This window comes from Branchiostoma floridae, chromosome 3 (assembly GCF_000003815.2).
Source record: "Branchiostoma floridae strain S238N-H82 chromosome 3, Bfl_VNyyK, whole genome shotgun sequence".
Classification (NCBI taxonomy): domain Eukaryota; kingdom Metazoa; phylum Chordata; class Leptocardii; order Amphioxiformes; family Branchiostomatidae; genus Branchiostoma; species Branchiostoma floridae.
In genome coordinates, this window is record NC_049981.1 from 22,816,003 (window position 1) to 22,839,248 (window position 23,246).

The window sequence follows — 23,246 nt, forward strand, 5'->3', positions numbered from 1 at the left end:
AGCAGCTTTTGGAAACTACAGGGTCGTGGCCTTTGCAAACTTTGAACCACGATAAGTGATGAAGGGATGAACGGATCTTTTTCTGTTTTACAAACCGCCAGAAAAATATAACATAAGGTTTTTTTGACAGCGCCTGCATAGCAGACAACAGATCAAACGAACAATAGAACACACTTCTGTTACTAAGCATTTGATTGACAGATTGAATTCTCTAAACATATGACCCCCAGGGTACATTGCAAACAAGACAGACAAGTCATTTCAATCGACGACATTTTCTTTAATTCAATTTACAAACGGAAGCTTTGCGTTCGCATGCAAACACGTGAAAACATACATCATTGGCGCGCTTCGTCATGTTGTTTTAAATCCAATCACACAGCCCGAACACACCTGTCTAAATCACCACGTCGTGTTTTTGTTAGGTCAACGGACCGACTGAAAGGTAGAGAAAGAATCATGTCGTGTAGTGTTTTATTCGTGGATACCGAATTAGCTTTGCGCCGAGAACGTAATTATACAAATAGACACACCGCTAACACACATCCTTAATGCCTCGGTAGGCACGAATTGGACTTTTGATCGCTATTATGTCTCTTTATGACTTCAGAATCGTTATGTTTCATCATTAATTATTCTCGATGGCTGATTGCGGGATACCACATGCTCAAATTTACCTAACTCTACCTTTGTAGGTGCTCAAACACAGCGCGACACCCTTGCGTTTGGGAGTTTGCTAAGTACAACTAACAATTTACACCTGTACGCCCTGTGGCACATCTTTGAACTCTTGGTTGATGTGAAACAGTTTAGGCAAAGCATGTTCTTGGCTTTCCAGTGTCACGTCCCTGTCGGTCTTCATTCTCTAATGATCCCGCCACAACCTGGAAATGGAAAAGGAAAGGGGTAAAAGATCGGGCAACGTGTTCTTCAGTAAATCACACCAAGCGTCACGTCCAATCACAGCACAGAACAAAGTGCAACAACTAACTCAATCATTTGTTCCAGAATGTATTTGCTGATTGTAAATTTGAGTATTTAATTCAATACAGAAAATATGATTTTGATACCTAAATGCCCTGTTATCATAACGAATAGAGTTTGTTTCTTATGTTAGTTTTTTTTTATTTCTCTTTGCGTGATATCTTTATGAATATTGTCATGGTCTTTATTGTGCAGACGTATAATGTATTTTGACAGGTGGTCCACATTAAGTCGTGTGTCAGTCTTTTTATCACGTCTGTGTGAATTATTATTGGTCCTGTTGTTGTAGAAATGGCTAAACAAACAGGGCGGTCTCAAACACACTGCCAAGTGTCGTCACGTCCACTGTTATACTGCCCGTCGCCTGTAGCTATTGACTGCCAAGTCGGTGAGTTTGGACTCTCCAAGTCTGTCCAAGTCCTCCGTGCGAGGTTTGGGTTAATCTCTTACATCCGTCTCGCGGCCCGTTGTGTTGTGCGAAGGTGTCGCACGTGGGAAGGTTTTGCTTGTACAGGTGGCCGCCGATCTAAAGGAATGCCGGCGTCGCTACGATTTAGGACTACTGAGGGGTCCATAGGATTACAATATAAGGATTAATCAAGACCAGAGCGTGTATGCCCTTTGACAGTAGATATCTTTGTCTGGGCTTACATACACTAGCAACCGGTGACCACTTGGATCCACAGGGTACAATTCGCAAGATATGGAACAAGCGTTCTAAATTACTGTACGTATTTGCCACAAAGCTTGAATGGTATCAATGGCGATCGATGGTTGGCAACTATTGCCTCGTTGTTGTTGAGGACGATATTTGTAGACCACCACTGTTTCTAAACACAACGGATAGTAGCACAGGTGCAGAGAAGAACAATACGACCCATTGCTGTTTCTTTGCTATGTTTTGGGCTTCCATAGGAATGGGAAGTTACAGAGACCACTCTTCCCTTGTTTTCAAGAAGGTGTGAACAAACAGAAGACTAAAATTATTCTTGTCCAAAAGGCATTATCTCTAAATCAGCGCAGTTAGTGGTAAATGGCACCATATAAATCATACGTAATTGGCGCGATTATGCACAAATTGTCAGAAATTGACACATCAGCTTCCTTTTAGACCTCCGTCAAATGTACATTTGTAACGGCGCAACCAAAATTGGATGTAAAACCCTGGTGCCGAATGACATGGTACAAAAGGACAAGCCGGAGTCCACTTACAGTAACTCTGGTATAATAGCTGCAATTTGTAATGAAATCTGGTCATAAATTCAGCATAGCAATCAAGCATTGGATAGCTTATTGCTTGTCCATGTAAGCTCTTCACTGTCCCTAGCTACAGATACCTTTCATGATATCTTTTTATCTATATGGATTTCAGCTTTGATTGATTTAAATTTTTCTTCCAAAATGAGCCACGACCTTGACTTATCCCGTATGCGACGATGCAGCCGATGTTTTCCCCTTTTTAATAGAGCGCTATTCACCATATGATAACTTGTACACTTTTCCTGAAGTTAGAGTTGAACTGTATAGTTTGTGCGGATCGGATATATTCGTGGCAAAAGAAAAGTTTAAGTACTGAAAAGAAATATCGACTATTAAAACCACTATTTAATCGACTATTAATAGCCCAAAATGGGAAATATTCGTTTTTAGCGACAAACGTCGTGTTCTGTATTGAACGTATATAAGTGTAGACATCATTTAAGGTGGTTAGTCAACATTTTTGAAATAGCTAACTTTTCTTTGACTGGCTGTGCGAATCTACGTATTCAAATGTCGTGATTTACATAGTTAGCTGACATTTAGGCTTTATTCATTATGAAGAACACATTTTTTATGTTTGTTTCTCGGTTTCTCCGTTTTCTGTAAAAGGTATCAAAACCTACTAGTACTATACTATAGTTTCTATGTCATAGTTGTTGGGTCGTTCCCAGTGCAGAAAATCTCGAGCCATAGGTGTCCAAGTGGGCCAAAATCAGTGCCCAGAAGAATCGGCTTGTTCGGAACGGTGTGACGAACGCTGCGCTAATACGCCGTTTGTGTTGAGGCGATTGTGTTTCAACCCTTTTGTGGGAGACGCACGGAGAGATCACTGAAAAACAAAAACGATCCTTCCACGATTGCCTTCAGAACCTGTCATCGTCCTAAAAGCCATAAACAAGTTTACAAAACCGGGGATTGTAAGGGGAGCTCCTTGTTTTCTATGTACGATAAATGGACCGGGAAGGCCGATCACTATCAAGGGATCACCCGAACAAAGTGTCCCGTTTTGTCTCTGGGAGATTCTTGGGGACGACACTCTATTGTTAGTAAACATAGGAGTTTTTCGGAGTCTTATCATAGCAACGTGTTTATGTAGGGAAGAACAATTCACACCGCAAATACAGGTGAAAAACTCCCAGTCATTAGTAGACAGAAATTACCATATTGAAGATCAATTGATTTCAACAATTGATTGTCTTTGACTGTAAAGGTTTAGATGTGAATTCTTGTAGTACATGTGTAAAAAGTGTGGTTTATCATGCTCTTGTAGGTCTTATCCAGGAATACCTGAAAACTAACAGGTCACAATTTGTGGACATGAGATGCACGTGCCTTGATAAAAGTGAACCGAAAGATACTACACGTATAATGCAGTGAGTTCAAAAATGATTTTTATCACGACCAATGTATTTGTTTCTATGCACAGTCAGAATGATATGTGAAGATTGTCTGGTCAATCTTGTGAGAATTCTCTGTAAACTGCTAATTATATAGGATGATTTGCCAAGGGCTTTACGGGCCAACAATTTGATTATCTTTTCTGCACACACACTACAGTCTAACTCTAAGTGGGCCAAATCGCTGTTCACACACGACACCTTAAACCACACTAGGACTTTAGAAAGATAAAACTCGTGAGCGAATTTTCTATGACAGTACACATGACTGACAATTGACTTTAGATTGTTTTTATTATACTTTTGTTCTCGGTTATCAATTATAGGAATGATATTTGTGCTGGGAATGCAAGCAAAATATTGGATTTACTTGAAAACTTTAAAACATTGTAGTTGGATTTAAAACGCATAATTATGTCTTATCCAAACATGTCCCACTACATGACATTTTTACAGACTATTGGGTCCTCCGCCATCTTGGTTTCGTCACACAAAAATTACATGTTTCGAACTGACAGGTCTAATCATGGGGACAGTGGTTTGAGAAAATTATACCCCTGACATCCCTGTTAAAACACCTGTTGGGCAAAATCGTTTAAAATGCCTGAACAAATACCTCGGTATCCAGACTAGGTAATACTACGTCTTCAGTATGTTATATGTCAGCGGGATCTTCAAAATGCGTAAGAAAGATATGCCAAAAGGATATCCCAAAAGAATACTGTTGCTTAATTTACAGCATTTGTTCCGTTCTTTCACGGGAACAAAATAAAGTAAACTTCGAGCTCATTAATCTAATACAACACATGTATTACAATTCTATACTTCTTTTGGGGGGTGTAAGTTCATAGTAAAGAACGCCACCCCTAGGAAACTTGTTTTGCACAACCGGATACCTGAAATGTTGTGAAATTTGATGACTTAAGCTCTTATGAAAATGATAACAATGTGAGGCATTTCCCCTATCTGATAAACTCGCATCCTTTTGAAATTTGACACCAGAATAACTTGGTCGCGGGTCAGCACCCACCAGTAAACAACAATTGCTGAGATTCTTGGATGAAGCCTTTTTTATTTACAACAAATTTGTTAACAAAGTGCTTTCCAATCCCTTGATCATCTTTGGTATTTAGAATATAAATGTTTCTATAAGACAACTAGCTGTAGAAATACTCATACAACTTGAACTGGGGCATTTATCACAGAAGTGGAGTTTCAATTTAAATTAAAGAGTTGGAACAAAATTTGTTTTACAGAAAAATTTAAAAGGATTTTGATTGAAGTTACTTTTGTGATTAGTTGATTCTTTTATATGTATGCTATAAATTTTCTAAACAAAGAAGCTTCGTTACGTTAGGTGCACGTTTTAACAGATATTTTGTCACTTCCCCAGGGAAACTACGTTTGCTACTTTTGCGGGTGCCACGCCGAACAACACCTCGTCACCTTTGACCTTTTGGCCGCCATTACGTGACCTTGGATTGGCTGTCAGGGGAAATCATCTTCTTTTCGTGTCTTGTGAACATTTGATTTGTTTGAGAGAATTTGTGCCACTTTTCAAGGACAGGGGAACGCAAAAAAAAAGAAAACAAGAACACACATACGAAAAGCTTTTAAATTTTATCTAGCATCAAAACAGACCCGAGGTTGTGGTGATGTGTATTGAATGTGTATTGGTGTCTACATCTGATTCCCCTTCTCCCTTGTGAGTCAACAAGGACTATAGACAATCCTGTTTAGTGGTATCAGCATTTACATTAGTAATTACACAACAACAAGCCCCGTAATGATGTGTATTGGAAAAAGGGATGTGTATTGTAAATGTTATGTGATATTTCAAGGGCTATTTTCATGTCTACATAAACAATAAACTAGTGTCATATCAAATCCCATTTTGCTGATATAATACTAGTATGAAACACACATCTTTAATCAACATCAACTTTCAGACTTTCCAATCTATAAAAACCTCAGTTGCATCATGTTGACATGTATGATGTACCCCAGGCATTTTCTGTTATGAATATAAGAAATGCTCATATAAACTAGTAATACCCATACAATGATATTGTCCAATATTCAAGTAATATGTTCAAAATATATTGAAAGGGAACTAAATAAACCCACTAATACTGTCCTGATGGGTAAGCTTGGTAAAGTTCATAAATTGTTACTCAAAATCATCTACAACCCTTTTGGTTAACGCAACAAAATGATGTCTCCTTTTATCTACTGTACCCTTCCAAAGTTCAATTGACAAGCTGATGTTTCATTGAATGTTACGGATCTTAACTAGATATTTAATACTGCAGCATCAAATCTACAGCAACATACTCACGATATAAAAGGCTGCCCTGGTGACATGGACAGCCATCCGCCATCTTTGTTGTCTGATTTCCTAACGCCGTGATAGCGTTCCATCTGAAAGCCAACCATATTAGTTCAAAAAGGCCAATTTGTAGCATACCGTTATAGCAGTGTTACCTTAAACCATTAAGAATCGCTATAAACGAATTCAGAATACTGCAAACGTAGGATTTCGTTTGTATCTTGGTCTACAGCCGACAAAACGACTGACTTCACACAAAGGCAAATACATTGTACACGAGTACTGGATCTATTTTCTAACGTCACGTGATCTGATGACCTTTGACTTGGCTCAGTTCGATGTAGCCCGGCGACTCGGATGGGCCCCGCTAGTCTCTATATCAGACTCCTTGGGTTACTGACAAAGAAAATTGATCAAACAGAAAGACTAGGTTACTACATGTACTCACTCCTTTTGCGAATAGTTTTCCCTACTTGCATAAAGATTTTACTATATTCTTAGCAACCCAAGAAGTCTCATAACGACTAAGGATACAGCCTGTCTTCAATATGAAAAAAAAAAAACATTGCTAAAAATACTAACCTTCATCACCAACTCTTAGTTGCTATCCTTATTTTATTTTCGGTAAAATCTTTCGAAAACAACGAGAGCGAAGAAAGACAGACACTCATACAATAACAAGGAAAAACAAAAGAATATGAATGAAAGGAAGTACAAAGTGAAAAAGAAACAAAATTCACATTTGAGTTAACGAGGAAAACTTTTTATCAGCCTGCTCCTCAGTACCTCAGCGCATATGACGTGGCGCACTCTGATTGGGCTTATGGCATTAACAAGGTCAATCAGATAACCGCCATCTCTGCTGAAATGTAATTTTGTGTGCTTTAAGATGAAAATCTTAATAACGTGCCTATCAGGAATGACATCTGTACCGAGGCGACAAAATACGCGCTATGATTAAAGATCTCATAACCCGCAATCGGAACTAATATTTCACATATGCCTGGGTGAAAAACACTTCTGACAAAAAAGACGGCATCTATACCTTAATGAAGACCATAAATACATTTTAACAATTTCTTGTAGGCAGAGAGAAGTTCCCTGATGTTTTCCTTTCAATTGATTTCAATCAGGGTTTCCTTCATGTCAGTATTTCATCCGAGAATGCAATAGTCGTGGTAAAACCGAATCGTATGTCATCTGCGCGAAAATCTAGCATTTTCGCCCTCGGGACTTCATTAAGTTGGGATGATTAACGGGATTCTGCATCTTTTGTAATAGCAATTGTACCAACGGGGTAAGTCATGGTCGGTTCCAACATCAGTCATGCGGTAATACCGGTACTGGGGACGTACTGACTGCCGTTGTTAAAGCTTAGGGTCACGAAAAGGCAAGGCTCCGGCCATCCAAAGGGGAAATGGTTAAGTGAAATAGATACAGAATAGAAGCTGGTATGACGACCAGGAGACAGACAGAAGTACTTGCAGTAAAACAAACTGTATGCGAGTGAAATAGATAGGATTTGAACACAAATGGGAACGCTGCCAATCAACCGCAATGCGTAATATTTAGTGAAATAAGCTTAATTCATCTTGTTTAAAAGAAGAACAAATCAAAATGTATTTCCTCTAAATTTTTACCAACAACCATTACCAGAAGCCGCATTCGGGGGGAAAGGCGCTGGGAGTAACAAGGTCAGGGTCAAGAGCACAAAAGACGGATAGTCTATCATAGAGATGAATGGATGACACCCAGACTCCGCACTCTATTTGTCATCATCAGAGATCTCAAGACAATGGAGAATAAAACTCTATCCATTCCTGGTTATCGTCAACTTCTATAATTGCCTTCGCCGAGTAAGTGCTGTGTTCGGTGTCGTTTGTGTGTTTGTCGTGTTCAGTGTGAACATCATCAACTCGAGATGCTGTGGATAGATCCTCTTGATATTTGGTAGGTTTTGATACCTCGTTTTCTGGACATAGTATGATTTCTAGTGATAGATAGCTCTTAGGAAAGAGAGTCTGCACGTAAAAGAACCCAACACATTAACGAAGGTGAGTAGGGGTGACCCGCCAGTGTGTTTGGCTGGAAGTGAGAGCAAGTTGCTAGCGAAAATGCGTTGGTTTTTGCTTCAGGCAAGTCAAAGTCATCCAATTCAGCAATAAATTCATCCTTTTAGCGATGATGACGTCATCAATGATGCTGCTTACATCTATGATATTTGTAAAGGATCTTTTACGCATGTGAACATTTGGAAAAACTTTTGCACAACTTTTCAAAGCTAAAATGTGTCGACTGAAACCCCCTTCCATACCCTCCTGTGTCCCATCCACTGCAACTTTTATGCCATAGCCCATTCCGCTGAACAAGTCATTGCCCGCTGTCTGGTATACTCTCAATGCACAAACTTGTACCCAGCTTGTCTTGTATTAATTTTACAAAGTCAGCGCTGTCGGGAGAATAGAAGACCTGTTGTCTGGGTATAATTAACCTTGGCTATGCTGGTGGACACCTCAGACGGAAACATTATTTTCGGCACATTTACGTTAGGCGGTTGAGACGGATTCCTTCCTTGAAGGCAACACAAGAGTACACTTCACAACTTTAGGTCGTAGGTCGCCGTACGTGTTCGATGTCTTAGCATTATTTCCAACAGGCAGTGGCAGGACCAACCGCAGACAAGGATGAAATACAGCTTTTTTTCCGTAAGACGACAGCTGAATGTTGTGCGACAGGTGCACGACGATCCCAATATACCTTCCGTTTGCGATCGTAGGGCGACTGTGAAAGCTTAAGTCTATATGTCATTGACACAACGTCTGTATTTCTAATCGTGAACATTTTAAGGCTATACGAGCCATAAGAAGTAGCATGTACCACCACAATCTAATTAAGCGAAAAAGAAGGGCTCATTGAAAGAAATTAGTGAAAGTCATTGATGGCGACATTGGCAAAAAGGAAGTTAATTCTGACGACATTGCTCTACGTAGAAGTAGTTGTCACATTACATACAATGAAATGAAAACTTTATTACACCGAGAGAAGTTTTGAAAGCATTAGGGTAGATTATAGTCTAATCCTTGATCTTTTCCTAACATACTGTGGTATTGTACAAAGGTTTGCCAAAACAAACTCCACATGGTATGAATCAAGCAATAGATTTCAAAATATTTCCGGGGCGTGTTCGTATCTATAACTTTGGTCGTAGAAAATTCGAAAATCAGGTCTTGCCTCTACCACAGCCTTTGACTTACTAACTTACTTACTTACTTACTTACTTACTTACAGGCTACAGTTACAGCCTTTCGATAGACCTTAAAATTAAATAAACATTTCGGTCACAAATGTGTACCTCCTTGGCTAGATGTCTCTTCTGGCAAATCGTTTTCAAACGACGTTCCGAAACTTTTTTGCAGTTCTATTATGATATTAGTCATCTAAACTCAACTCCCGACCTCCCACGTTGAGATGTGGCTTCAGAGTGCCAACCTTGTAGGTGTGACTACATAACCTACGTATGTTCATCAAACCCACATACACCCCCTCCTGTCATGTAAGTTTACGATAACTGTCTGACTAACTTCCCTTCTCTGTACGCCTACTTAAACACTTTTCTTAATTATTAGGTGTGTACCGAAGTGCTTCTGGAGACAAGAGATAAGATTCTCCAACCACCTGATTAAGGTGTGGTGCACAACTTGTTGCAGAGGAGATGGGGAGAGAAGAAATTGGATATCCCTACTCGGTGAGCATGGCGTAAAATGTGTACATCGCCAGTACTTCATCCGACGATGATCTGAACCCAAAATTGGAGTGATTTTTAAGTCTTCAACAATAGTAAGGGAAACTGCTTAGCATTTACAGGTAGTTACTCGGGATTAAGGGATTAAGATCGGCTTACGAGGTGCCAAAAAGCATCAACCTTCAAGCCTCTGCAAATATCCATTAAGAAACCATTAATCAGTCACAACACCACAAACATGGCGGCTGTCACAGGTGACAGGCATTGTCCGCTGTCAGAGCGGGAAAGTGGCAGGGGTAGGATTACAGTGCGGTTACGTTTGCTCTGGCTTCACGACTGCATGGGAGTGAATGGGGGTGGCAGTGGCGCAGAGAGCCCACACCGCGGCCTGTCGCCTTGTTCTCACCCTCTTGGTCGCGGTTGAGTTAGAAGTGATCCGGCGGATGGTAAATGAAGTGCTGAAGAATGACCGTGCGCCTCTCAGCCAACCGTGCAGGCAGGAATGATGGGTGACACGAATCACGAGCTGGCTTTACTATAAAGTATGTCCAATAGTGTGACTCACAGTCACACACAGACGTTGACATAAACTTATGAAAGGTTTCCATTTCTATCTTTGAAGATATTCTTTTAAAACCTTAAGATTTCCTTCCTCCCTACATCCTTAGACGATGGCACACTCAGAAATTTCGAAAGCAATAAGATCACACGTTAAATGTATCGATTCTTCCGATAAATCTTAAGTCAATGAGGTTGAAAAACCTCGGGTTGACATAGACTATTGCATTCGTAACTTCAGTAGTAGAAAAAAGTTACGTTTAAAATTGCTATGAAAAGCACAATAGATTGATTTTTTACTAAGCTTGTCGCAACCTTGCTTGATGAGTCACAGGTCCGCTCTCTCATTATTGCTCAATTTCTTTGCAGATCTTAATCCTGTGGTCCAGACAACTCGGAAATGGTCGGCGGGTCCTGTGGGGCTAGCCTGAAACCCAGACAGTTTCTAGGGGCTGCACAGAAAAGCCTGGAATCTAGACCGTCTCCAGGGCCTACATAGACAAAGTTGGAAACCTGGAATCCAGACCTGGTTTCCAGGGCCTACACTGGCCATCTTTTCGGCTCCAGGGCCTGCATGTCCACGAGGAAACTTCGAGACAGAAAAAAAGATACATGGAGGGCTAACTTCAGAAGTTTTAGCCAGGCGGGGTAGAAGCTTACAGTGGCCGAATGAACCCAACGTACAACCCTAGGAACTTTTGGTGACCAAGCTACATGTACACCTGTACGCGATTACACTTCTTCAGAGCATGAAGTCGGTTAGTTTTGCGTGACCGTCCACAAACCTGTCACACGAGTCCTGATTCTGTCCACCAGCGTCCACGCTGCTTCCGCCCCGGCTGACACTCGGTAGCCTGGCGTGTTTGATCTTATCAAGGGGGAAACCCACAAAAAAGACAAAATGAAACGGTTGAATTCTCAGGGTTGTCCAACAAGACACGGTCCCAGACGTCACCGATATCATGTGACATATCTACACTACCAACTACGTCAAGTGTACGAACTGTATGGCAATCGTTCTCGTTAAGATACATCTACTTTGATATGACCCGCAATTTCTAATTGCCACATATCTCAGACTAATTACACACGGAGAGATGCATGTGCAATTAGACAATCATGCAACACTTTTAGATATTCATAGATCTTAAAATAATTTGGCAGGGTATGATGTATCCACCAATGATGATACAAACGTCGTAGGCGAATATGATTGACTTATGCTGCTATAGATTAAGTTAAAGGTTGTGCGTACCCTCCATGTACGCTAATTATACACATCCTGCACGCACATGTCTCGCCCTGACAATAACGATGTTACAAAGGTATGTACGACCACGACTGGACCTGGATCTTCTGAACCTATCAGGACCAAATCTAGAATGTCTTTTGCTCCCATAAAAAGCTGTAAACTGAATGTGGGTTAATGGTGTTCACGTCATACCGTCACACCCGCCAGTAAAAACCTGCCGTGGACTATGTCTCTTCCGTTATAAAACAGAAAATACGACTTGTAGGCAGATATAATCTCAGTTGGTTTTCGAAAATGGCGCCTGTCGTCGTTGATGAAGAGTAGGTTGGAAAAGGGCTAGGAACGAAGTTTGTAGAAGATTATAACCGTAAGAAGCACTTGGTGCACATTGTGTTTGATGTGAGGCATAGATAGAATTGTTAAAAAAACATTTTTAACTGCATTACATTATTGGCTGATAATAACACTGTCAACTGTTAAACTGTTGCTAGTATGTATATTGTGAAATATGTTTAACCATTTGCAACCTTACTTCTGGCATGCATTAATTGCTTCTCAAGAACACGTATAGGACAACTATTCATTCCGTGTTCCAGACCTCTTTCAGACAGTTATTTAATGAGAAAGTTTACACATCTCAACATACGTATTATGTTTGTGCATATGACATTTCTAATTGTCTTTTGGTGACGGAGCCATCAATTACGGAGTTGCGAGCTGGGAGTGATATATTGGTTTCTGGAGATGATCCATCAAACGTGTTCGACTTCTGCCGGAGTTTGTCATACCTAGCCTGGGGCAGACGTCGCCGCCGTGTTCAAAAACCATGACTCCATCCTGCTCGCTTGAGAGTCGAACCGTCGCACGGATCCGTACTTTATCACATTATTAATCTGCACAGACTTCATTTCGCAATTCGTTACCGATTATGAGCCAGTTATTATATGAGGTGTAAGAGATAGGGCCTGAATACACAGCCCTTTATCATGTAAAGTTTTAAAACTTTTTGAAACGGTATATTAAAAGTTACGCCAAACAATAGTTACTCAAGAAACTGGATATGGTTTTGGAAACGATCAGACGCTTGAGTAACTATTGTTTGGCGTATCTTATTACCTGGATGTCTAACCTACATCGACGTCTATTAATTAAAAGCTATTATTTTACCTGCAAACCAAAGGAGTGAAGTATTGCTAAGTTATGGTTTGTCTGAGTCTATGTCTGTCTCTCTGTGCTTATGAAATGCGTAATACATGTGTACACAATGCAGTGTTACCATATGGTAGTAGTTGCCTATTCTTAGTACATGTAACTGTACTACTAGTATGTGATAGTTACACAGGTATGGAATTTGCCCCGGTTCCCCAGTTCAAGTCACGTTGTCATATACTTGTGATTAATCATTTTTAATAAATCACAATCTGTCTACCCCAAGAGGGGCTTTGCTCGCTGAGGCTATGTTTATTAGAGAGTGGGTGTGACAAGCCGTTTTCTGGCTAAGCCACCGAAGCCTATAAGCATTACACTGACTTAACCCGCGCGCGTGGATCGCTGGGAGTCAACATGGCGGAAGCGCCGGCTTCTTTTGTCCGAACATTGTTTCGCAAATCTCAGTCAACACGACTTAAGCTTTTAGCATCATTGATTAATCCCACCGACACGACTTCTACCCCGGACCTCATTTGTCACTGTCAACTCGTCCAACCCCGGTCCTACTGCAAATATAGGCCAAGGTCAAGTGCGTCACGTGATGTACACAGATAACTAGCATCACTTTACACCGACCGCACATTCGTAGCATACCTGTCTGTTACGGTATCCTTCATGGTTAAGAGTTGCACTGCCAGCAACCCTGCTTGTGTCAAGTTTACGTATAGCCCACCCACTAAATGTATTTCTAATTTGTTATTCAATTTTGGGAACACCAGGGAACCAGTGGAACACTCTCCGTGGGACCCTGGAAGCCGTGCTTCTTTTTATCCTCCTGTGCAGTTTGGGAAACGTTCCCTCTCAGGTCATCAATCAAGATCAGAGTCTTCCTGTCAAGCAGGCTTATCCACAAATGCACAGAATGTTATTCGTTTACAGAAGTTTGGAAACGTAACAACCCCAATGGACTCTTTACGCTTCTGGGTGTTTCCACATTCCGGCTTAGTTCAAGCAAACAAGCTGGTGAACCGTTTTCACTTTGTGTTGTTAAAAATGTCGCGACAGTTGTTACAAAGCATCCAGACTATTTCATGGGCTTACTTCTAAAATAATAAAATCCCAACAAATTTCGTAAATGACATCTAATTCTTTGATACTGTACTGAAAATTATTCCAGGAATTAGACATCTACCATCAACTTGAACTATATGAACATCAATATCTCTCGGATGACCTTCAAGCTAATGACGTCATTACCTCAACACTCACACTCGTGAAGTGATGACGTTACCCTGTCCTTGACTGACCCTAGCAAGTGTGAAAACCACCGCGCTAGTGGTAGAGGAGGTGTTGGTTAGTGTTTTCTTACTATTATAGTAGTATGTTGGCATACAAAACTGTATAAACAACTAGCGTCCATTAATTAGAAGAGGTGACGATGGGATATTTGCAAGCTGGCCATACTTGGACAATGGTAGCATTGCCTAACACATATGAAGTCCCTCAGGTTATATTCTGTCAGCATTTTCCCTTCTCTTTACGCATGAACGCTTCTCATGCCCCAAACACAAGAGCCGGGCCCAACCAAGCACGGCTGTCCGTGCAGAAATGGTAGTTGATGATGGGGTAAGAACCATTCTTCGCCCAGAAGTGGTGTTGCCTTGACACGGATTTTTTTCAAATGAGCGATACTCTCATGACATCCTCCAGGCTACCTGGTCCATATCGCTATACAGCACCTACCTTTCTTTACCAATTAATGTGTTCACTTGGGTATGTGGTAATGATATAAACCTAGAGTCGACAGGTGGGTGAATGAGCATGATTTGATTTGCTGTGAGTCTTGTGAGTTGCCGGGACGCTCTTTGATGTTTGTTGCTGGTCCTCACCAGAAGATTCTTTGGCAAGTGCTGCATCGTGGAGGTCTTCAACAGGTGTGTGCTTTCAACCAACAGTGCGATGTAGGTCACAGATAGCAAGACTTCGGGGAGTAGGGAGCTCTCGATCTCCGGTTACAGAGTATAGAAGTTAAGTACACACAACGCCCGTCTGAATGGACACTTGAAACAATCACAGGGCAGCAGCTTGAAGCCGTTCTGCGATGCAGAGCTGTGTTTCATGGACCTGTGGTTAACTGGGTCACCGACAAAACAGTACTCCGGACTGTTGGACATCGGGAACAAACATGTCAGGCTTGGGATCAACAAAGGAGTCAAGTTTGTTACACCTACAGGGATTAAGAGCGTCTGGATCAAACTCTAAGCTTCTTTCGATCTACTATGTAGGTTGCAAGAGACCTGATTCCACCCCATAGGTTTTTCTTGCTACTGGCAGTATATCCAGAAGGCACAATCATATAATAAAGAGGACCAGAATAAAACATGACATAAACAGTATATAACGCATCAGATGCCTATAGTTTTGACTCATACTCATAGAGCACAGCTTTGCTTTGCTGCCCGTGTACACATGAGCAATGAGACATCCACAAACAGGCGTATATTTTAGCCCTTAGGAATGAGCGACCACAATACTGTGTTATGGTTTCCCAGTGACTACAAAGCTATCAATACGAAAACGAGGTCAAAAATTCGCCCTTTTAAGGACTCCGAGGTCCGCTCTTTTGGACGGTGGATTTCCTCCCACCCGTGGATTGAAGTTTTTGATGCCCACGACATCCAAACTAAAGCTAATATTTTCTATAAAACTCTCCAAAGTAGAATAGACCATCATTTCCCTATGAAATCTGTCGTTAAACACAATACTGATAAGGAATGGATTACTCCCCATATCAAATCACTTGTTAAGAAGAGACAGCAAGCTTTTCACTCTGGCAATATGGCATTGTATAGAAAGCTAAGAAACAGGGTAAATCGACTGTGTATTATGGCAAGGAAAAGATATTATGTTTGTAAGGTCCACGTGTTAAAGAAGGAGAATCCGGCCAGGTGGCATGCGTGTCTACGCAACATACTAAATTCCAAGCGGAGCGTATCAGTGTCTGTGCCCAGCAGCACTCCTCTGACTGACAATGATATTGCTAATGTAATCAATCATCACTTTTCTGACATTGTTAACGAACTTCCATGCCTTGATCTTGAGTCATTGCCATCTTACCTGCCTTCTCCTTCCAAACCTCCGCATATACATTCATATGAGGTTCATGAAATCTTGAAGCGCCTTGATGCCAGGAAAAGTTGCGGCCCTGATAACATTTCCCCGAAAATTGTCAAAACATTTGCTGTCGAATTTAGTGAAATTCTTGCCCATATTTTCAACTGCTCATTGGAAGAGGGACGTGTTCCCAAACAATGGAAAGAAGCCATTATTGCCCCAATTCCAAAGAAAGTCCCGGCGTCAGTAGAGCATCTAAGACCAATATCACTTACTTCTGTTTTTATGAAAACGTTTGAATCGTTCATTTCAAAATGGATTTTCCAAGACATTGACAAAATTCTGGATCCAAATCAATATGGCAGTAGAAAAGGGCGCTCATCTGTCCACTACTTGATTAGTATGATTGATTCAATTCTTCGCGGTGCTGAGACCCCTAAAAGCATCCACACTGTTTTGCTGACTGATTTTAGCAAAGCGTTTGATAGAATTGATCATACTATCTTAATCCGTAAATTGTTAACATGTGGTGTGCGTACTTGTATTTTACCATGGCTTTGTGATTTTCTGACTGAGCGTACACAATGTGTCCGGTACCGAGGCGTTATTTCCAGTTGGGAAAAAATTGCCTCTGGTGTCCCACAGGGGACAAAACTAGGGCCGATCCTGTTTCTAGTATATGTGAATGATGCAATGCAATTTTTTCTGGATAGATGGAAGTATGTTGATGATCTGTCGTTAAAAGAGAGTAGATTATTCAGTGAAGAGAGCTCAATGCAGACAACAATTAACCAACTAGATACATGGTCATCCGAAAACCGTATGACATTGAACGATGATAAGTGCAAATTAATGTGTATTTCCTTCATGAAGGATCCACCTCTACCCCCTGTGTTATTACTGAATGGCAAAGCCTTGGAGTACACTGAAGATGCCTGTATACTAGGTATCTGGATGTCTGCGGACTTGAAATGGGGAAAACATACTAACGTCATTATAAAAAAAGGAAGCTGTCGCCTTTTTTTGCTTAAAAAACTAAAACGCTTTGGTGTCTGCACTGAAGATCTCTGTGAGATTTACCTATTATATGTCCGACCTATCATGGAATATGCGGCCCCAGTATGGCATCCAGGTTTAACATGTCAACAATCGGATGCATTAGAACGCATACAAAAGCGTGCGCTAAGAATCATTCTGGGCAGCGAATATACTTATTATACCGAAGCTCTATGTAGGCTAAATATGAACACTTTAAAAGCAAGAAGAGAATTTCTATGTCTTAAGTTCGCGAAATCCATGTTTAATTCACCCATTTTTCGAAGCTGGTTGCCAGCTACCCGTAATGAAGTTCACAACAGAGACTTAAAACGAGGGCTCGAGCTTAGCATACCTTTTGCCAGACATGATAGGTACAGAAACAGTGCTATTCCATACTTGTCCTCACTCTTAAATACTGATTTATAGCCTGTTTATAGTCACATGACTACTACATGGAATCTTGATTACTGCTCATGTAAGCCTTTGTGTGCAGCAATTATTGTTAAATATGTTATATTGTATATATTAAGATGTTTTTAAGACTAAAACTAACTTAATTCAGCCAGTTTTACAGCATTGTATGAAAGGCTGCAACGTTGTTTTAGTATGTCCATGTATGTATGTATATGTATGTTTGAATAAACCATTGATAATATAGATTTACTTGCCTGGCTGTCGAGATCCTGGTCTTACATTTGATTGTCGCCTAGTCATAGATCGTTAAGCATTTTTCTTTTTTCTGCTATCTCTTGTTGTACCACAGCAACAGCAGCGGGTGTGGGCCGGTGATGTATGAAATACAATTAGAAAGTAGCAGGGAGGACGATGAATACTAATATTGATAGATGTTGGCCTGAGGTGACATCTTGACAAAAACCAGAGAGGTCCCCAAATGAGAACTCCTTTTCGCCCCTGTAATCCGAGTTGGGAAGAGTTGGCCTGTATCTAACTGGTATGAATTACAGACGAGAGAACAAGCAAAATGACGAGCACACCTTTTCAAGCTGATAACATCTAGCTGGCGAACCGTATGTGAATTTTCTCTCGCCGTGGGCTAAAAATTGAAAAACAGCGTGTTAGAAACGCATTGCTGGCTGCATTTTTCGCCCTGATAACGAATGACAAATGACAAAACGCACTCATATCTACAAAGCAGAGGTGTGACGAGTCATACTCAGACCTGGCAACAATTTCCCTCACGGGACGGCATAAGGGACCCACCACTGAGATGCAAAGTATGAAAACCCTGTCTCTTGTTACAACAAAACTGTACATTTACCGTTATAACCTGGAAAAGGAAATCTAATATTTTCAGCCTTATTGTTAGTTGCTTCATCTTAGATTAAGGCCACACAATGACTACTTCTTCATTATTGATTGTGGGAGCAGAAAATTATAATAATTTCGGATAATATCATGGTTTATTACAGTTTGAACTGTTTTTCATTGATTGGTTGATTGATTGTTATTTATTTGTTTGCTCGCTTGCTTGCTTACTTGCAACTTGATTTCCTTTGCACATGTAAATGTATTGATGCAATGTATAACCAGAAAAATTGTGAACCATCTTGGCTAAAGATGAAAGAAGTAAATAGATAAATATCAGTCGTAGAACCGGCATATTTCCTCACATGTCAAATACAGATGCTTGCACATCTCTTTACTACCTGTATTACCATTCGTCCTTTTGGTGTAAAACGGTACGACAATGGGCTCGTTATCTATGGGTGTACCGACATTAAAAAAAGAAAAAGAAACTACAGACAGACACAGTGCTTGATAATGCCTAAAATTGTCTATCATACATCAATATATTGGCATGGGGACTTGAAACCTGCAAATATCGACAATATAGTACCTTAAAGGATCAAGGTTGCACGTCAATGCTGTTGATGTAACATGATGTTTCTATAGTACGTTGTCGTTTATTTCCTACTATCACCTTCATTCTATACAAACATCTTCATGTTACACTACATATCTCTTTTTTATCTCCTAGTCACTTTAGGCGCAGTTCATTACAAAAGAAGGAGACGGATGCCGACAGTCTTCTCCAAACACCTACCATTACAAATTCTGCAGCTCTGGTTGACTTAACCTGTTCGACTTGCCATATCATCCACCGGCTTGGTTCTGTATATAGAGGATTGTGCTGTGAGCCGGTTTGATGTCTGACTTAAGGAGTGATTGATTGAGCACATCGCACCTGCCCATTATCCCACCTGCAAAAGAAGGATGAAGCTCGCGAAGTTCAAGACCGGGATCGTGTAAAAACTGCCAACTAACAGATATCTTAACATTCACCTCTGGTGGGGGCTGCCGCCCCTGGAGGACTCTGGGAAATTGCCTCCCAAATAAGGGTTCCGTTTCATCGGATGTGAGCACTAATTGGTGTGATTGCTTTTGAATTTTTTCGGCTCGCCGACTTTAACCGACACGATGGGATTGCTGTGGAAACCGTGACTGGACGAAACGGCGCCACGTGCATTTAATACAACATGGACTTTCTTGTAGTAGACTCTGAACTCTCCTGATTTTCAATAAGATGTAGATTTAGTACTTCAAGTATCACTTATATAAATCAAAGTGATTTAAAAGAATCTTTTGGAATTAATCTTCAATCCTCTTTGTAGACAAATGCCAGCCTACAGGTCGTAGTACATTACTAGCATTATCATTTTTATTTGCATTTTACAGGTTGATTTCACTTGTACTCTGGAGGTGTTGGCCTTATAAAGGACCGTATATGCTAATCCTGTTGCCCAAACCTCTGAGATATAACCATGAAATATTTTGTCATAATTACATTAGCAGCCATCCTATTTAAAATGTGTTTCAGCGATGTGTACTGGCCGTGGGTACATCGGAGAATGGGAGTTGTTTGCAAACTTCACTAGTGCTTTGAAGGTATATTTGACGGCCATAGAATTTTAAGTTGCCTCAAGTACATACGTTTGTTTTTGCCTGTCTGTACCTTTATTCATAACTCTTTACAAAGGAAAAGTTACCAAGATGAGTCATATTGATAACGTTTGAAATAGGCAGGTAAAATAAAAAATAAAGACTTTTAAGTAGAAGTGTATTTCTCTAGAATTAACGGATTGGTAATAGAGGCAATACGCCTTCTCTCGCAATGTTTCTAATATGTTGCTGTAATTAGATTGGATGAATGGCATCATTAAACTACAGAAAACAAATTGTTGTCTCCGGGGACAATCTATCTCATAAAGGGGATTTATCCTTATACATATTAATTGTTGCAACAAATTCGTACGGTTGTTACACCGTAAGATACCTATCTTTCAACTGAACTTCTGTAGAAGTTCAACTTGTACCAGCTCATGCTCCTGGTACGTATGTGTGGGTAAAATAGCTATTAATTCCGGAAACACACCGTTATTATCATTTCTTCTTCTTCAGCAAAATAATGTGAATCCCTTTGTCTTCACAGTACTGCATGATGTTTACTTCAAGTATGTAACTATCTGCACTTCAAGTATGATGCATAACATTATTGATAAATGCCGTGTTTACAGAGCAGTGGGAGTCGTTAAAACTTTCAGAAGCATGTCAAATACTTCAAACATCTATCTGAGTAAAGACTGTGATTTTTCCCATCTTTTGTATGGGTTAGATTGTAGTTCTCCCTGGTTGTGAAGAAGGTACATTTTGTCTGTCGTTCACACCCGGACGGAGACAAAGGACCAGACTGCACATACGCCGTGGCAAATACAACAATGGCTGCCCTGCTGTAATTTAGGATTGAACCAAGGAGATTTCATGTTTGCTGTGATCGACAAACTCAAAAGTGTCATATTTAAGTGTCAAATTTATGGTTAAAGAAAAATGAATCGATAAAGAAATGACGATTAGAAAATAGATTGAAGATTAGTCAAAGCGCGTGTATTCCCTTATCCCCATTCAGCGTTTCACAGATGTGTATTGTTTCTTGTTTTGCCGAAATCATTAGTGGCCATGGACCAGTATTCTGTATGCATAAACCAAGGAGGTTAAAAAGGAACCTCCTTGCATAAACACAAGACTGTCTTGTCCTTCCCTTTGCACTTCCTCAGATTTTAGAAATTGAGTGCGAGTAATTACCTCACCAGGACAGATTAGCGCCTGATTGGGATGCAAAGTGAAGGCGGGACACTGGGCGGCAATTATCACACAAACTACTGCATATTTACAAGCTATATGCTGGCACTTGGCTCATTTCAATATCCAAGTACCTAATAATCATATTTAAATGAGTTATCTGGCAAGGCAGGCCTGGGCAATCTTAAGTGAATGGAGAGGCACGAAAAAAGTTTCACAAAAATATATGCATCAAAATATATACATCATACATCCATGTGGACCGTAATAAAGTTAATGGTTTGAATGCAAAACTTATTGCAAAAATACATCATGTCTTGTTCCTTTTTCTTCCATGTTGCAGGTTAATTATAGCGTTGTCGGTAGATGATGGTCCTTAGACTGAAGATTGTCGTCACACTGAACGCCCCAACAGTTTTTCTATTGGATCGACAGAATCAAAGGGATATCTATCATATTTGTCTCATTGTGTTACAATATAAACCGTTTCATATAATGTTCAGTTGTGTTTGCATTATTTGGATTTTGTTTTATCATACATACAGTATATACCTTTGAATCACTCTGGAAGTTTATCTGTGACATTACACATTGTATGGCATCAAATTAAATTAACGTATGCTACGTAACGTAATAAAGGAATTGCGCGTTATAATGGGTCAAACGTGTAAATTGTCAGTGAAATGTAGCTTTCTCAAAAATTGCAATTACTAGAGGTGCCATCCGCTTTAAAAGTTCACGGCACGTCCACCTGTTGATTTACCGTACACTAACTGCCTCAGCAAAATAGATGGGAGAGCTGAATACACCGAGCAAGAGCGTCCAAACCGACCATACAATATTGGCTTATGTTATTTGATTGTTTTGTAATTTTAAATGGACTCCAGAAGGAATAGATCTTGCGTCTGTAAAGTCTAATGAATAAACAAACAAACAAACAAACAGACAAGCAAACAAACTAACCACAGATGAGAATGTTGCTATTGTTCACACCTTTATTCTACAGGTAGGTATTCGTGATTAATTGTACACTGACTAATCTTCTTTCTCCTCGATTGTTTTACGTTATCCATTTTGTGATGTATGATTGCGTTTTGTGTTCTTTCACAAAGTGACTGTTTTGTATTGTATCTATGCTTTTGAGGAGAAGGCTTCTTATAAGAAGCATCTACGATGCAGAATGTGAATCAGAATTGATAGATATAACTATTGAAAAGAAAGTACTACAATGTCACATAGATAATTATTGGGCTCTGTTTGTCTGTGATAGATGTGTTGCAGTATCCTTCATGTTTGCTAGTCAATGTTATCTTGCGATCTTTTTTTGCTCTCCAAAAATCTTGACAACCGTTTGAACAAAAAACACTGCACATTGAAATGATATGCATACAATAGAAGGTATTGTGTTGTCATTAGAGTTAGCTTATTGCAGAAAACATTTTTAATAACATGGAATATTTACACTTCGCTGAAGTAGTAACTGCAAACAAATCAAACTCTTTTAATCATGACTTTAATCGTCTTTGACAGCCTTTATTACACGGAATGGCCTGGACGGACCTCATTCATTCACACCTTTGACCTCGGGAATGTCATATTCTGATCACGTTTATCGGACAACGGCTTCTCCTGCTCGGTATGCCAGGCCACCAGCCCCGTACAACGTGGCAAGTCTGCTCGGTGGACAAGAACATCGACAAATCAAACCTTTGGGTCACACATTATTCATATATTCTTTTGTTACATGTCCTCTTGATTAGTGATTGGTATAACACACGTTACCGTATTGAGGGTTGTCTGGTCTTTAAATAGATACATTTTTTTATAGACGCGCCCTTGTCTTTTCAACCGATTTATGTCTATTCTTTCTGCGGATACGGAACCTATTATTACTGGCTCGTAAAGCAATGGGACGTATTTATGTATTATTATAGGTGTGGTTCTTTTTTAGGTCTGGCCCTTTAACAGTGAATTAGAAAACAACACAGGATATGACCACTAAGTAATGAATTTATGGATAGTTAATCTCGCACTAAACACAAATTGGAGTAAAATTTTATTCTTAAACAAATTGAATCGTTCCCCGAATATTCTTTTAATTTCAGTCCCTTCTAAAGCTTAACGACAACAATACAATGTAATGCTTTGACACTTCACTGTATAAATATTTGGCAAAACGTCTCCATTTTCTACTGATTGAATCTGTTAGGTTTATGTTATAAAACATACAAACTGTATTGTTTTGAGCTCAAAATGTTCATGAAAGCAGCTTTACCCAAGCACGACCGACTGTACATTAGCTGTATCTTGGGGATTAAAGAGTTA

At 40.0% G+C, this 23,246-nt stretch overlaps 1 long non-coding RNA gene across 1 annotated transcript in view; it reads right to left on the bottom strand.

Moving 5' to 3' along the window:
- Positions 1-259: 259 nt before the first annotated feature.
- LOC118411523 overlaps positions 260-23,246 on the bottom strand; it is a 33,487-nt gene continuing 10,500 nt past the window's right edge. The window contains exons 3-4 of the long non-coding RNA XR_004830686.1: positions 5,980-6,062; positions 260-884 (exon numbers count right to left, since the gene is read on the bottom strand). This is a non-coding gene — a long non-coding RNA (uncharacterized LOC118411523). The remainder of the gene's footprint in view (positions 885-5,979; positions 6,063-23,246) is intronic.